This window comes from Oncorhynchus tshawytscha, linkage group LG01, assembly GCF_018296145.1.
Source record: "Oncorhynchus tshawytscha isolate Ot180627B linkage group LG01, Otsh_v2.0, whole genome shotgun sequence".
Taxonomy (NCBI): Eukaryota; Metazoa; Chordata; class Actinopteri; order Salmoniformes; family Salmonidae; genus Oncorhynchus; species Oncorhynchus tshawytscha.
This window is the reverse complement of record NC_056429.1, coordinates 20,859,968-20,874,294: the sequence shown is the minus strand read 5'-3', so window position 1 is coordinate 20,874,294 and position 14,327 is coordinate 20,859,968. Positions and strand designations below refer to the sequence as shown.

The following is a 14,327-nucleotide window of genomic DNA, read 5'->3' as shown; positions in this document are numbered from 1 at the left end:
TGCATACAATTTATGACTATTTATTTGTTTTTACTGAATATCCAAAGCATCTCAACACAAATGAAATCATTATATTGCATGGTTAACACTACACTACAGATGTAGGAGCTTAATTTGAGCCAGTTTACTATCACAGGAAAATAATCCTCCAGCAACAGGAAATATGAATTATTATGTGGATTATAACTAATGGGCATTTTTGTAGCAGTTGACAGGTTTTTCGTAAAGGAAAATCAAGTCTGAAATGTCAAAGTGGAAATTACAAACTTTTTAAAACACTGTACACATTTTATCTTCCCAGCATTGCAGGAAAGTTGTCCTGCAACAGGGTGATCAAATTAAGACCCTATATCTGTATATGGCAGTGCATCATACAAAACGTATACACAAAGTTGTCTCCTGTCATTGCTACAGTATATTCCGCATGCAAATATATGTATTAAATCCAAGGCCTAATTGATTGAATGAGTGCTAATCTAGCCTACTGTTATCACCCTAGACATCAGCAGCAGCACTAGCTGTTCACCTCAAAGCACCTTTTGGCCCTGGCATTACCTGGTGATGACAAACAGACGGACAGACAGACAGTCCACCGGCAGACACCCAGCAGCCCTGATCCTTTATTCCCCAGAGAGAGCGAAGAGCAGTGATAAAACACGGCCTTTACACACACAGACTCAGACAGACAAGATAGGGAGAGCTACACACACAGACTCAGACAGACAAGATAGGGAGAGCTACACACACAGACTCAGACAGACAAGATAGGGAGAGCTACACACACAGACTCAGACAGACAAGATAGGGAGAGCTACACACACAGACTCAGACAGACAAGATAGGGAGAGCTACACACACAGACTCAGACAGACAAGATAGGGAGAGCTACACACACAGACTCAGACAGACAAGATAGGGAGAGCTACACACACAGACTCAGACAGACAAGATAGGGAGAGCTACACACACAGACTCAGACAGACAAGATAGGGAGAGCTACACACACAGACTCAGACAGACAAGATAGGGAGAGCTACACACACGTACATAAGAAATCACAATGTCCAATCCCAGCCTACACATTTATGCTTGTGCAAACGCACACAGGGTCACCCCACATGAGCAAGGAGAGGAGCGCACAAGCACGTGCGTGCTCGCAAACACACAGACAGACACACACACACACACGCACACACACGCACACACACATACACACACTTGAGGGCTCCAGTCCCAGAGTTCAACCTTTATCTCCATGAAACTTCATTAAAGCAGAAAGGTCAGTAGCAAACAAGTTTCACAGGTAGGCAGGCTAGGTGATTACACTCTGTACACCCCCCTCCCTAGTACACAGACAGGCTAGGTGATTACACTCTGTATACCCCACCTCCCTAGTACACAGACAGGCTAGGTGATTACACTCTGTACACCCCACCTCCCTAGTACACAGACAGGCTAGGTGATTATACTCTGTACACCCCACCTCCCTAGTACACAGACAGGCTAGGTGATTATACTCTGTACACCCCACCTCCCTATTACACAGACAGGCTAGGTGATTACACTCTGTACACCCCACCTCCCTAGTACACAGACAGGCTAGGTGATTACACTCTGTACACCCCACCTCCCTAGTACACAGACAGGCTAGGTGATTACACTCTGTACACCTCACCTCCCTAGTACACAGACAGGCTAGGTGATTACACTCTGTACACCCCACCTCCCTAGTACACAGATACTATCTACAGACCTATTACAGTTTTTTTTGTTGCTTTGATACTATTTTCACAACTCTTAGTACAAAACTCCAAACTTGTCACACTTGTAATGCGGCCAGTCTTTCATTTATAACCTGTCATTGTGCATTTGGGGCGGCAAATACCCTAGTGGTTAGGGGCAGCAGATACCCTAGTGGTTAGGGGCAGCAGATACCCTAGTGGTTAGGGGCAGCAGATACCCTAGTGGTTAGGGGCAGATACCCTAGTGGTTAGGGGCAGCAGATACCCCAGTGGTTAGGGGCAGCAGATACCCTAGTGGTTAGGGGCAGCAGATACCCTAGTGGTTAGGGGCAGCAGATACCCTAGTAGTTAGGGGCAGCAGATACCCTAGTGGTTAGGGGCAGCAGATACCCTAGTGGTTAGGGGCGGCAGATACCCTAGTGGTTAGGGGCGGCAGATACACTAGTGGTTAGGGGCGGCAGATACACTAGTGGTTAGGGGCGGCAGATACCCTAGTGGTTGGGGCGGCAGATACCCTAGTGGTTAAGGGCGGCAGATACCCTAGTGGTTAGGGGCGGCAGATACCCTGGTGGTTAGGGGCGGCAGATACCCTAGTGGTTAGGGGCAGCAGATACCCTAGTGGTTAGGGGCAGCAGATACCCTAGTGGTTAGGGGCAGCAGATACCCTAGTGGTTAAGGGCGGCAGATACCCTAGTGGTTAGGGGCAGCAGATACCCTAGTGGTTAGGGGCAGCAGATACCCTAGTGGTTAAGGGCGGCAGATACCCTAGTGGTTAGGGGCGGCAGATACCCTAGTGGTTAGGGGCAGCAGATACCCTAGTGGTTAGGGCAGCAGATACCCTAGTGGTTAAGGGCGGCAGATACCCTAGTGGTTAGGGGCGGCAGATACCCTAGTGGTTAGGGGCAGCAGATACCCTAGTGGTTAGGGGCGGCAGACACCCTAGTGGTTAGGGGCAGCAGATACCCTAGTGGTTAGGGGTGGCAGATACCCTAGTGGTTAAGGGCGGCAGATACCCTAGTGGTTAGGGGCAGCAGATACCCTAGTGGTTAGGGGCAGCAGATACCCTAGTGGTTAGGGGCGGCAGATACCCTAGTGGTTAGGGGGCGGCAGATAACCTAGTGGTTAGGGGCGGCAGATACACTAGTGGTTAGGGGCGGCAGATACCCTAGTGGTTAGGGGCGGCAGATACCCTAGTGGTTAGGGGCGGCAGATACCCTAGTGGTTAGGGGCGGCAGATACCCTAGTGGTTAGGGGCGGCAGATACACTAGTGGTTAGGGGCGGCCGATATCCTAGTGGTTAGGGGCGGCAGATACCCTAGTGGTTAAGGGCGGCAGATACCCTAGTGGTTAGGGGCGGCAGATACCCTGGTGGTTAGGGGCGGCAGATAACCTGGTGGTTAGGGGCGGCAGATACCCTAGTGGTTAGTGGCGGCAGATAACCTAGTGGTTAGGGGCGGCAGATACCCTAGTGGTTAGGGGCGGCAGATACCCTAGTGGTTAGGGGCGGCAGATACCCTAGTGGTTAGGGGCGGCAGATAACCTAGTGGTTAGGGGCGGCAGATACCCTAGTGGTTAGTGGCGGCAGATACCCTAGTGGTTAGGGGGCGGCAGATACACTAGTGGTTAGGGGCGGCCGATATCCTAGTGGTTAGGGGCGGCAGATACCCTAGTGGTTGGGTCGGCAGATACCCTAGTGGTTAGGGGTGGCAGATACCCTAGTGGTTAGGGGCGGCAGATAACCTAGTGGTTAGGGGCGGCAGATACCCTGGTGGTTAGGGGCGGCAGATAACCTGGTGGTTAGGGGCGGCAGATACCCTAGTGGTTAGGGGCGGCAGATAACCTAGTGGTTAGGGGCGGCAGATAACCTAGTGGTTAGGGGCGGCAGATAACCTAGTGGTTAGGAGCGGCAGATAACCTAGTGGTTAGGGGCGGCAGATAACCTAGTGGTTAGGGGCGGCAGATACCCTAGTGGTTAGGGGCGGCAGATACCCTAGTGGTTAGGGGCGGCAGATAATCTAGTGGTTAACATCGCTCACCACACAACCATTGATTCAAAATCTAAGTTTGTTGTGAAATGTAATGAGAACATTGGTTTAATCCCCACATCATAATGGTGTCTTTTCAATTCAGTTGTTCTAACTACCAGTTAATCGAATAGCAAACCATGCAAAATACGTGCTTCAAATCACCCTTAGAAGTGCTGAAAGTAGATTACACAGTTTTCAAACTATGCAGTACACTTACATTTACCCAACTAAATTTATCGAAAATCTATCTAAAATATATCTATCCAATGTGTAATCAAAAGTGTGATCATCCTTTATAACCATTCATGCAACAAAAAAACATTGTATTTTTCAGATATAATTGCAACCTACGTGTACTGTCTGTAATGAAATGTAAACAATTAAATGAAACAATTTAAATGAATGAAAATAAAACATAACGTTTGGCGTGCATTTGCATCAAGCATGTCTTGAGCATCTGGCCATACATTCTCATCCACATCACAGTGAATGTCCTCATTGTTCATGCACCGCAGGAAAAACCTTTTGGCATGGCGAATCCAAACTTGACATGGGTCTACATCGCTGTCGTCCATGCCTCATCCATGGCCAGGAGGGTGGCACGCTTATGGGGATGGCGATCTAAACCTTCCACCTCCATGCTGAAAAACAAATAGGGTTGAAGAATGGGGCATGGGGGCAGGTATAGGTTCATTAATCGGGGATGGGCACCAAACCATGCCTGAACCACCTCTGCATGGTAGGGTAGAACAGAATATACTGTCAATAGTTCATACTGTAAGAATACTGTAACATGATTTGTGAATTTACATGTATTACAATATGTAATTTACTGTAAGCGTAATGGTAAAGGAAAGTGCATATCATGCAGACTTACCGGTTTTCTTGGCAAAATGTTCTCATGATCGAATTGACAGTTGATCTTTTCAGATTGAGGTGAACTAATCTGGCAGCCTCTGTTTACCACATGGTCAATGACAATGGCCCGGACTTCATTAGACACCACAGTTCCCTGCCATTTGCCTCCCTCTCTCTGATGCCCACCTCTTTGACGGGGCCCATGCCCACCTCTTTGACCTCTTTGACAGGGCCCATGCCCACCTCTTTGACCTCTTTGACAGGGTCCATGCCCACCTCTTTGACAGGGTCCATGCCCACCTCTTTGACCTCTTTGACGGGGCCCATGCCCACCTCTTTGACCTCTTTGACGGGGAACATGCCCACCTCTTTGACGGGGAACATGCCCACCTCTTTGACCTCTTTGACAGGGCCCATGCCCACCTCTTTGACCTCTTTGACGGGGTCCATGCCCACCTCTTTGACCTCTTTGACGGGGAAAATGCCCACCTCTTTGACCTCTTTAACAGGGCCCATGCCCACCTCTTTGACCTCTTTGACGGGGTCCATGCCCACCTCTTTGACCTCTTTGACGGGGAACATGCCCACCTCTTTGACCTCTTTGACGGGGAACATGCCCACCTCTTTGACAGGGAACATGCCCACCTCTTTGACCTCTTTGACGGGGAACATGCCCACCTCTTTGACCTCTTTGACGGGGCCCATGCCCACCTCTTTGACCTCTTTGACGGGGCCCATGCCCACCTCTTTGACCTCTTTGATGGGGCCCATGCCCACCTCTTTGACCTCTTTGACGGGGAACATGCCCACCTCTTTGACCTCTTTGACGAGTCCCTTGTCCACAGGCTCTTTAATTTCTTCCTCTCCCTTGCTGTCTATCTGCTCCATGTTGAAAGAAATTGCAAGTGTTCACACATCCCCTTTCATATGGAGACCAACTGTGCTTACCACTATGTGAAATCAATTAGCAATAACCAGTAGTCATTATGTATGGTTATCATGTATCATACATGTCATTTAGATGTTTATACTTTACAAACACACATTTTATTTCTGTAGTTCTCAAAATCCATATATAGTAGACAACCTGTTCAAAATCTATAGGTTTACCAAGCACAGTTGGATTAAGTGATGGTCAAATGTATTTAAACAAATGAGAAGAGAATCATATGAAAAGTACTGTGAGCATTGCATTGTGAAAGGCAATAATGTTATATGAAAGATATTTCTAGGTGAAACACTGATTGGTGAAATAGTTACTGTGGGACTTTGTGTGTTGTACTTTGTCAATTGAAAATGTATTTAAAGTTTTGAAAAAACAGCCTTTTTGATGATACAAAAAGATTTTATGTTAAATAATAAAATAAAAACAATTTTATGTTAAATATTTAAAATGTTGGTATAAATTAAATTTGTCCCCTGCACAGGATTATGGTCATTTTAACATCTCCTTAACAGCCAGTAAAGATCTCCCTCCCCCACACCCCTCGCCCTGTCATTCCATTGTCCTTTAAGAGCCCAAGCCCAGCTCAAAGAGCTGGGATCAGCACCCATTATGTTCCACAAGACTTTAGGCACACAAATGGCCATTCACCTGGTAGACACCTAGCTAGCCACCAGCACACACCCCTCATTAGTGCAGTGTCAGAAGTTCTGTTTCGCTGGTACATGTCATCCCAGTCTGAGACAGCCATTCGGTCATATCTGGAATGGGGAGACTTCACTTCCTGAGGTGCAAGGTTCCAAAGTAGCGAAGCATTCAATCCTAAAACTCTGAGAAACCCCAGGAATTATGGGTTTGTCGACTGCACTCATATAGCTCACTTCCTTAATATCACTTTATTCAAACAGAAATGTGGATTACAAAATAGATGAATGAGTTCTAGGGTTAATTGTAATGTCAATGTATTTTTGGTCAGGAGGACCATCAAACAATGAGATTGGGAATGAAAAAAAGGTAAGCATTATATGACAGACGTCAGGTCAGGATGTCAAAACTAGGACTCATTAGAAAGATGTCAGCAGACAGGCTGTACATGGAGACAATGGATAGTAAAATACATCCATACTACCCTCTATTGGACTGTTGTAGGCAGTGCAGAGGAGCACTTCACTGGCCACGTCAATTAAACACGTTTACTTTGATCCAAGGTGGTTTATTATATGAAGTAATTCTTCGCTGCTTAGATTACAGAGTTGCAACTATAACAGAGATTCTGTAGTAATAGAGTTAACACTGCACAGTAAGACTCACTATATATACAAAGTATGTGGACACCCCTTCAAATGAGTGGATTCGGCTATTTCAGCGACACCCGGTGCTGACAGATGTATAAAATTGAGCACACAATCTCCATAGACAAACATTGGCAGTAGAATGGTCTTATTGAAGAGCTCAGTGACTTTCAACATGGCACCGTCATAGGATGACACCTTTTAAACAAGTCAGTTCGTCAAATGTCTGCCCTGCTAGAGCTGCCCCGGTCAACTGTAAGTGCTGCTATTGTAAAGTAGAAACATCTAGGAGCAACAATGGCTCAGCCAAGTGGTAGGCCACACAAGCCCACAGACCGTGACGGCGAGGGCTGAAGTGGGTAGAAAAAATAATAATCTGTCCTCGGTTGCAACACTCACTACCGAGTTCCAAACTGCCTCTAGAAGCAACATCAGTCAGCACAATAACTTTTGTTGGGAGCTTCATGAAATGGGTTTCCATGGTCGAGCAGCCACACAAAAGTCTAAGATCACCATGCACAATGCCAAGCGTCGACTGGAGTGGTGTAAAGCTCACCACCATTAGACTCTGGAGCAGTGGAAACGCATTCTATGGAGTGATGAATCACGCTTCACCATCTGGCAGTCTGACGGACAAATCTGGGTTTTGCGGATGCCAGGAGAATGCTACCTGCATAGTGCCAACTGTAAACTTTGGTGGAGGAGGAATAATCGTCTGTGGGCTGTTTTACATGGTTCGAGCTAGGCCCCTCAGTTCCAGTGAATGGAAATCTTAACGCTACAACATACAATTATATTCTAGACGATTCTGTGCTTCCAAATTTGTGACAACAGTTTGGGGAAGGCCCTTTTCTGTTCCAGCATGACAATGCTCCCATGCACAAAGCGAGGTTCTTCCAGAAAAGGTTTGTCAAGATCGGTGAGGAAGAACTTGACTGGCCTGCGCAGAGCCCTGACCTCAACCTCATCGAACACCTTTGGAGTGTATTGGAATGTATTCCAAAGGTCCCTGCAACAATGTTCAAACATATAGTGGAAAGCCCTCCCAGAAGAGTGGAGGCTGTAATAGCAGGAAAGGGGGGACCAACTACATATTAATGCCTATGATTTTGGAATAAGATGTTCGACGAGCAGGTGTCCACATACTTTTGGTAATGTAATGTACAGTATGTCAAATAAAAATGAAAACATGTGGTTGCTATTTGCTATGGACCTTTATATAGATAAACAATATGTGCAATAATTAACTATATCTTGACACAACAGGCTGCAGTGCCCCGCACACCAATTGCCACTGCTTTACAACAATCCTCATAATTAAACCCCTTTGCATTACAGACTCATTCAAAATAATCATTATTGGCTTGTTATAGACTGTTCTCTCGGCTACCGCAAGGCAAGAGGTACTGATGCACCAAATCTGGAACCAACAGGACCCTGAACAGCTTCTACCCCCAAGGCAATAGTTAGTTAAATACTTAACCAAATAGCTACCCGGATGATCTGCATTGACCCTTTACAAGGACTTTTATGGACGCATTACGTATTCTACTGCTACTGTTTACTATCTGTCTCATTATTTCTAGTTACATATCTACCTCAACTACCTCGTACCCCTGTACATCCACTCAGTACTGTAACACCTTGTATATAGCCAAGTTATTACCTCATACCCCTGTACATCCACTCAGTACTGTATCCCCTTGTATATAGCCAAGTTATTACCTCGTACCCCTGTACATCCACTCAGTACTGTAACTCCTTGTATATAGCCAAGTTATTACCTCGTACCCCTGTACATCCACTCAGTACTGTAACTCCTTGTATATAGCCAAGTTATTACCTCATACCCCTGTACATCCACTCAGTACTGTAACTCCTTGTATATAGCCAAGTTATTACCTCGTACCCCTGTACATCCACTCAGTACTGTAACCCCTTGTATATAGCCAAGTTATTACCTCGTACCCCTGCACATCCACTCAGTACTGTAACTCCTTGTATATAGCCAAGTTATTACCTCGTACCCCTGTACATCCACTCAGTACTGTAACTCCTTGTATATAGCCAAGTTATTACCTCGTACCCCTGTACATCCACTCAGTACTGTAACTCCTTGTATATAGCCAAGTTATTACCTCGTACCCCTGTACATCCACTCAGTACTGTAACACCTTGTATATAGCCAAGTTATTACCTCGTACCCCTGTACATCCACTCAGTACTGTAACACCTTGTATATAGCCAAGTTATTACCTCGTACCCCTGTACATCCACTCAGTACTGTAACACCTTGTATATAGCCAAGTTATTACCTCGTACCCCTGTACATCCACTCAGTACTGTAACACCTTGTATGTAGCCAAGTTATTACCTCGTACCCCTGTACATCCACTCAGTACTGTAACACCTTGTATATAGCCAAGTTATCGCTAGTCATTCTGTATTTTATTATTATTATTAAGTGTTTAAGTTTTCTATTATTTCTCAATTTTCTTTCTTGTTGGGAAGGGCCCATAAGTCAGCATTTCATTGTTAGTCCACACCTGTTATTTACAAAGCACGTGATAACCTCAAAATACCCAACTTGCTGTTAGTGCAGGGTTAATTGCATCGGTGGATAGACAGGAAGCTGCAAAATTCTCTTGACTTCAGCAAATACCTGGAGGAGACAGGATACGATTAATTAAGCTTTTAGAGGAAAATAATTATTTTCAATTAACAACACCACAATCACACAACACTGTAAATAGAAAGAATGAGAGGAGTGTTTCACTTGTCAGCCACACATGTTCGGACAGCTGGGGTGGCTTGCTGAGTTGCCCCAGCAGCTCATAGTGAATTGGTGATCCACATGTGGTCATAGGAAGACATGTGACACTGTCTGTGTGACTGTGAACAGCCTGGGAACATATTACTCTGCATGTAATATACAGTATTACATTTTGACTATATACAGTATATAGTGTGTGTGTGTTGTGTGTGTACATGACCTTACTGACCTCCTCCACACACTGCGAGAGGCATCCACGGTGTATACTTTCCTCTGTTGTTCATTCAGCTCTATGACGGGCCGTGTTGACTGTATGTCTGTACCCTTCAGCGCAGACCAGGAACATACACGAGACACACATCCTGGCATATCCATAAGACAAGACATCTCAGTACCACAAGAATAAATGCCTGGGGGCTTGTTGTAGGTGAGGCCCTACGCTTCTCTAGACACCCTCTGTTGTCGTTTTAGCGTCCACTGCTCTTCCCTCAATCCAGACACCTGTCAAAACACAGCTGCACACACACGCACACACACACACACACACACACACACACACACACACACACACACACACACACACACACACACACACACACACACACACACACACACACACACACACACACACACACACACACACACACACACAGGCAACCCTGCTGACTTTACCATTCACAATACCACATACACAATAGAGACTGAGTCAGATCATTTCTTCATATGGACTGCTGCAATTAGAAGAAACGTATCAGAGATCACACAGCTCTTTCCCTGCTATTCCAGGAGATGTAGTTAGTTGCCTCCCGCCTGATTGCTGTAGTCAAAGAAGAGGACGAATTGGACATCAGCCTTCCCCTCCATGACACAGGTCCAGCCCTGGAAGTGGTCTTGGTTACGCAGAAAGCCATCAATTAGGAAGCGGAGCTTTGACTGGTCCAGCTGCATCGTTTCCTCCATCGCCTGGGAGAAGGATGGGGGCAGGGGAGTTGGGAGGGTACAAACTGGATCTGATTACTGTATGTAGGTGTCACTCAATTCCTTCTAAAATAATGCCTCGTCCAGCCTTTCTACATGGCCCAGGAGCAAATTTGAAAAAGGAAAAAACAATAAGGCAGGGTTTACTCAATTAACTGCAAACAAGATGATGAGGTACCTTCCTCAGTAAGTTGATTGTGATCTCCACAGGAACAATCTTGCCATCCTTGATGTAGCTTCCGATCAGCTGTCCATATTCAATGCCTCCTGACCCCTCTCGGCCCGCAAGAGGTTGCCTGCAGACAGGTGAGTGCAGCCATAAGCCTGGGAAACTTGAACAAGGGAAGGCCTAAGAAAAGAAGGAAAATACACAAGTCAAAGCAATGAATTGTCATAGTTAATACCTGCACTGTGACTTTTCAAACTAGGTTATCCTCTGTTGGATGTCAATAAAGGGAGGGACCGTGTATGACCGATATGACTGGTGTTTATGTGAGTGCTTATGCCCTTTGAACCTCAATGTTGACATGTTTACATTCCAGCCCAGGTCAACCCAGGTCAGTGTAGAACATAAACCCCACGGGAAACCCCTATTGGCTCCCAGGGTTATAAACGTTTATAAATTGTAGGTATTACAGAGTTCCAGTCCGGTCAGGGGGACACCTATGACTTAAAATCAGTTGCGGTCAGTGCCATTTAAGATTAGGGTCGATTCATTTTTTCATGAGCATGGTGAGGTTTACTCAATTTACTTCTACCCCCAAGTCATAAGACTCCTGAACATCTAGTCAAATGGCTACCCAGACTATTTGCAATCCCACCCTCCCCTCTCCACACCACTCCCACTCTCTGTTATCATCTATGCATAGTCACTTTAACTCTACATACATGTACATACTACATTATGGTGTATTTCTATTACACCATAATGGATGACTGTCATTCATACTCCATTCACCCAGTTCAATGTAACAGCCATAGGTTTAGGCTACTACATTTTCCCTACACTTATGAGTTTGCTACAACCTAAGGCACCAACTTAGGGGCACACAGGTCAAGAGACAAATTTGACGTGACAGACAGTGACACGTTGACATACAATGATATTCAACAGTGTCATGCACACTCTTGCCTGCATCTAGCTGATATATGATGTAATTATTAGTCCAACAGTTGCAAACAAGTGTTTCTATTGGACAAAATCAGGTATATTTATCCCGTTTTGTTCAGTTTGCATCTGTTTAAGAAACGTTTTTCAACAGAATCGGAGGGATGAATACACCCCTGATCAAGCGTAAACACAATTTACTTTCATAGCAGCCACGTTGTATTCCTTCTCACATCTATGCTCTCTCGTCCTCTCACCTTCGCATGTGGACTTCAAAGTACAACACATCAGCTGAATGTGACCAAGCGAAAAAAAACGTTCCAAGCCAAACCGCTACACACAGCCTACATCGTTGTCACCATGTTAGCGAAAGTAACATCATAGTCAGCATAGCTAATAGAATTAATGCATTAGTAAACCCGCTGCAATCATGCAGTAACGTTACTGTGTACAGTCAGTAAGCAGTTATACCGGCGGGCCCCGGTGGCAATACATTTGTAAACCCAAAAGATTACCTTGACTTGGAAAAGTTCTAGTGTTGTGTTGGATAGTCATAGCCAGCTAGCTAATGCAGCATCCCTCTGTTTGAGAAGGGTGTTTCAGTAGGCTAAACTAGCAAGCTGCATTTGCTAGCTAAGTAAGTGAAACTGAAAGTGAAAATAAAATGACGAAATCTCTCTCGCTATTTCTCTCTTGCATCTCCTTCATTTTGGAAGAAATTAGTTTATCCAAAACTATCAACTATTGTCTTTCTCTATCTTTGAGTCAACTGCTCACCACATTTTATGCATTGCTGTGCTAGCTAGCTGTAGCTTATGGTTTCAGTACAAGATGAATTCTCTGATCCTTTGATTGGGTGGACAACATGTCAGTTCATGCTGCAAGAGCTCTAATAGATTGGAGGGCATCCTCCAGAAGTTGTCATAATTACTGTGTAAGTCTATGGAAGGGGGTGAGAACCATGAGCCTCCTAGATTTTGTATTGAAGTCAATGTACCCAGAGGAGGATGGAAGCTAGCTGTCCCCCAGTTACACAATGGTGCTATCCTACAGAGTGCTGATGAGGCTACTGTAGACCTTCTTAGCAAAATAGTGTGTTTTAATCAATGATTTGGGGAAGTGAATATATTAAGTATAGTTTTATCTAAAAAGGATAACTTTTTAAATGTTTTACAATTGTTTAATGAAATTGAAAGAGGAGGATGGACCTTCCATTCCTCCTCTGTGGAGCCTCCACTGCTTGAAATATAAAATATCTCCATCCTGACCGAAATTTTAAATGTTCACATGCCTTCAAATTTTGGCACGATGGGTTCCTTTCCCTGCACCAGGTCCTCCAAGTACAGACACAACTTGTGGATTCATCATGATCACAGTCTGTGGTGTAAACTACATAAGTAAAAATACTTTGAAGTACTTCTTAAGTCATTTTTTTGAGCATTTGTACTTTACTTTACTATTTATTTTTTTGACTACTTTTACTTTTACTTCACTACATTCCTAAAGAAAATAATGTACTTTTTAGTTCATAAATTTTCCCTGACACCCAAATGTACTGGATACATATTGCTTAGCAGGACAGGAAAATGTTCCAATTCATGCACTTATCAAGATAACACGTGGTCATCCCTACTGCCTCTGATTTGGCAGACTCACTAAACACAAATGCATCGTTTGTAAATCAAATTAAATCTAATTTGATTAGTCACTTGCGCAGAATACAGTGAAATGCAAGGCCCTAACCAACAGTGCAGTTTCAAAAATTATGGATAAGAATAAGAGATAAAAGTAACAAATAATTAAAGAGCAGCAGTAAAAAATAACAATATATACAGGGGGGGTGCCGGTACAGAGTCAATGTGTGGGGGCACGGGTTAGATGAGGTAGTATGTACATGTATGTAGAGTTAATTAAAGTGACTGCATAGATGACAACAGAGAGTGGCAGTGGTGTGGAGAGGGGAGGGGGGGGGGCAATGCAAATAGTCTGGGTGGCCTTTTGACTAGATGTTCAGGAGTCTTATGACTTGGGTTGGAAGCTGTTTAGAAGCCTCGTGGACCTAGACTTGGCACTTCGGTACTGCTTGCCGTGTGGTAGCAGAGAGAAGAGTCTATGACTAGGGTGGCTGGAGTATTTGACCATTTTTAGGGTGTTCCTCTGACACCGCTGGGTATAGAGGTCCTGGGTGGCAGGAAGCTTAGACACAGTGATGTACTGGGCCGTTCGCACTACTCTCTGTAAGTGCCTTGTGGTCGGAGGCCGAGCAGTTGCCATACCAGGCAGTGACGCAGCCAGTCAGGATGCTCTCGATGGTGCAGCTGTAGAACCTTTTGAGGATCTGAGGACCCATGCCAATTATTTTCAGTCTGCTGAGGCGGAATAGATTTTGTCGTGCTCGCTTCACGACTGTCATGGTGTGCTTGGACCATGTTAGTTTGTAGGTGATGTGGACACCAAGGAACATTAAGCTCTCAACCTGCTCCACTACAGCCCCATCTTTTTCCTGTAGTCAACAATAATCTCCTTTGTCTTGATCACATTGAGGGAGAGTTTGTTGTCCTGGCACCACACGGCCTGGTCTCTGACCTCCTCTCAAAAGGCTGTCT

At 45.1% G+C, this 14,327-nt stretch overlaps 1 pseudogene; it reads right to left on the bottom strand.

Annotated features, from left to right (window-relative positions):
- Nucleotides 1–4,325: 4,325 nt before the first annotated feature.
- LOC112261705 lies at nt 4,326–13,089 on the bottom strand (annotated as a pseudogene).
- Nucleotides 13,090–14,327: the final 1,238 nt, after the last annotated feature.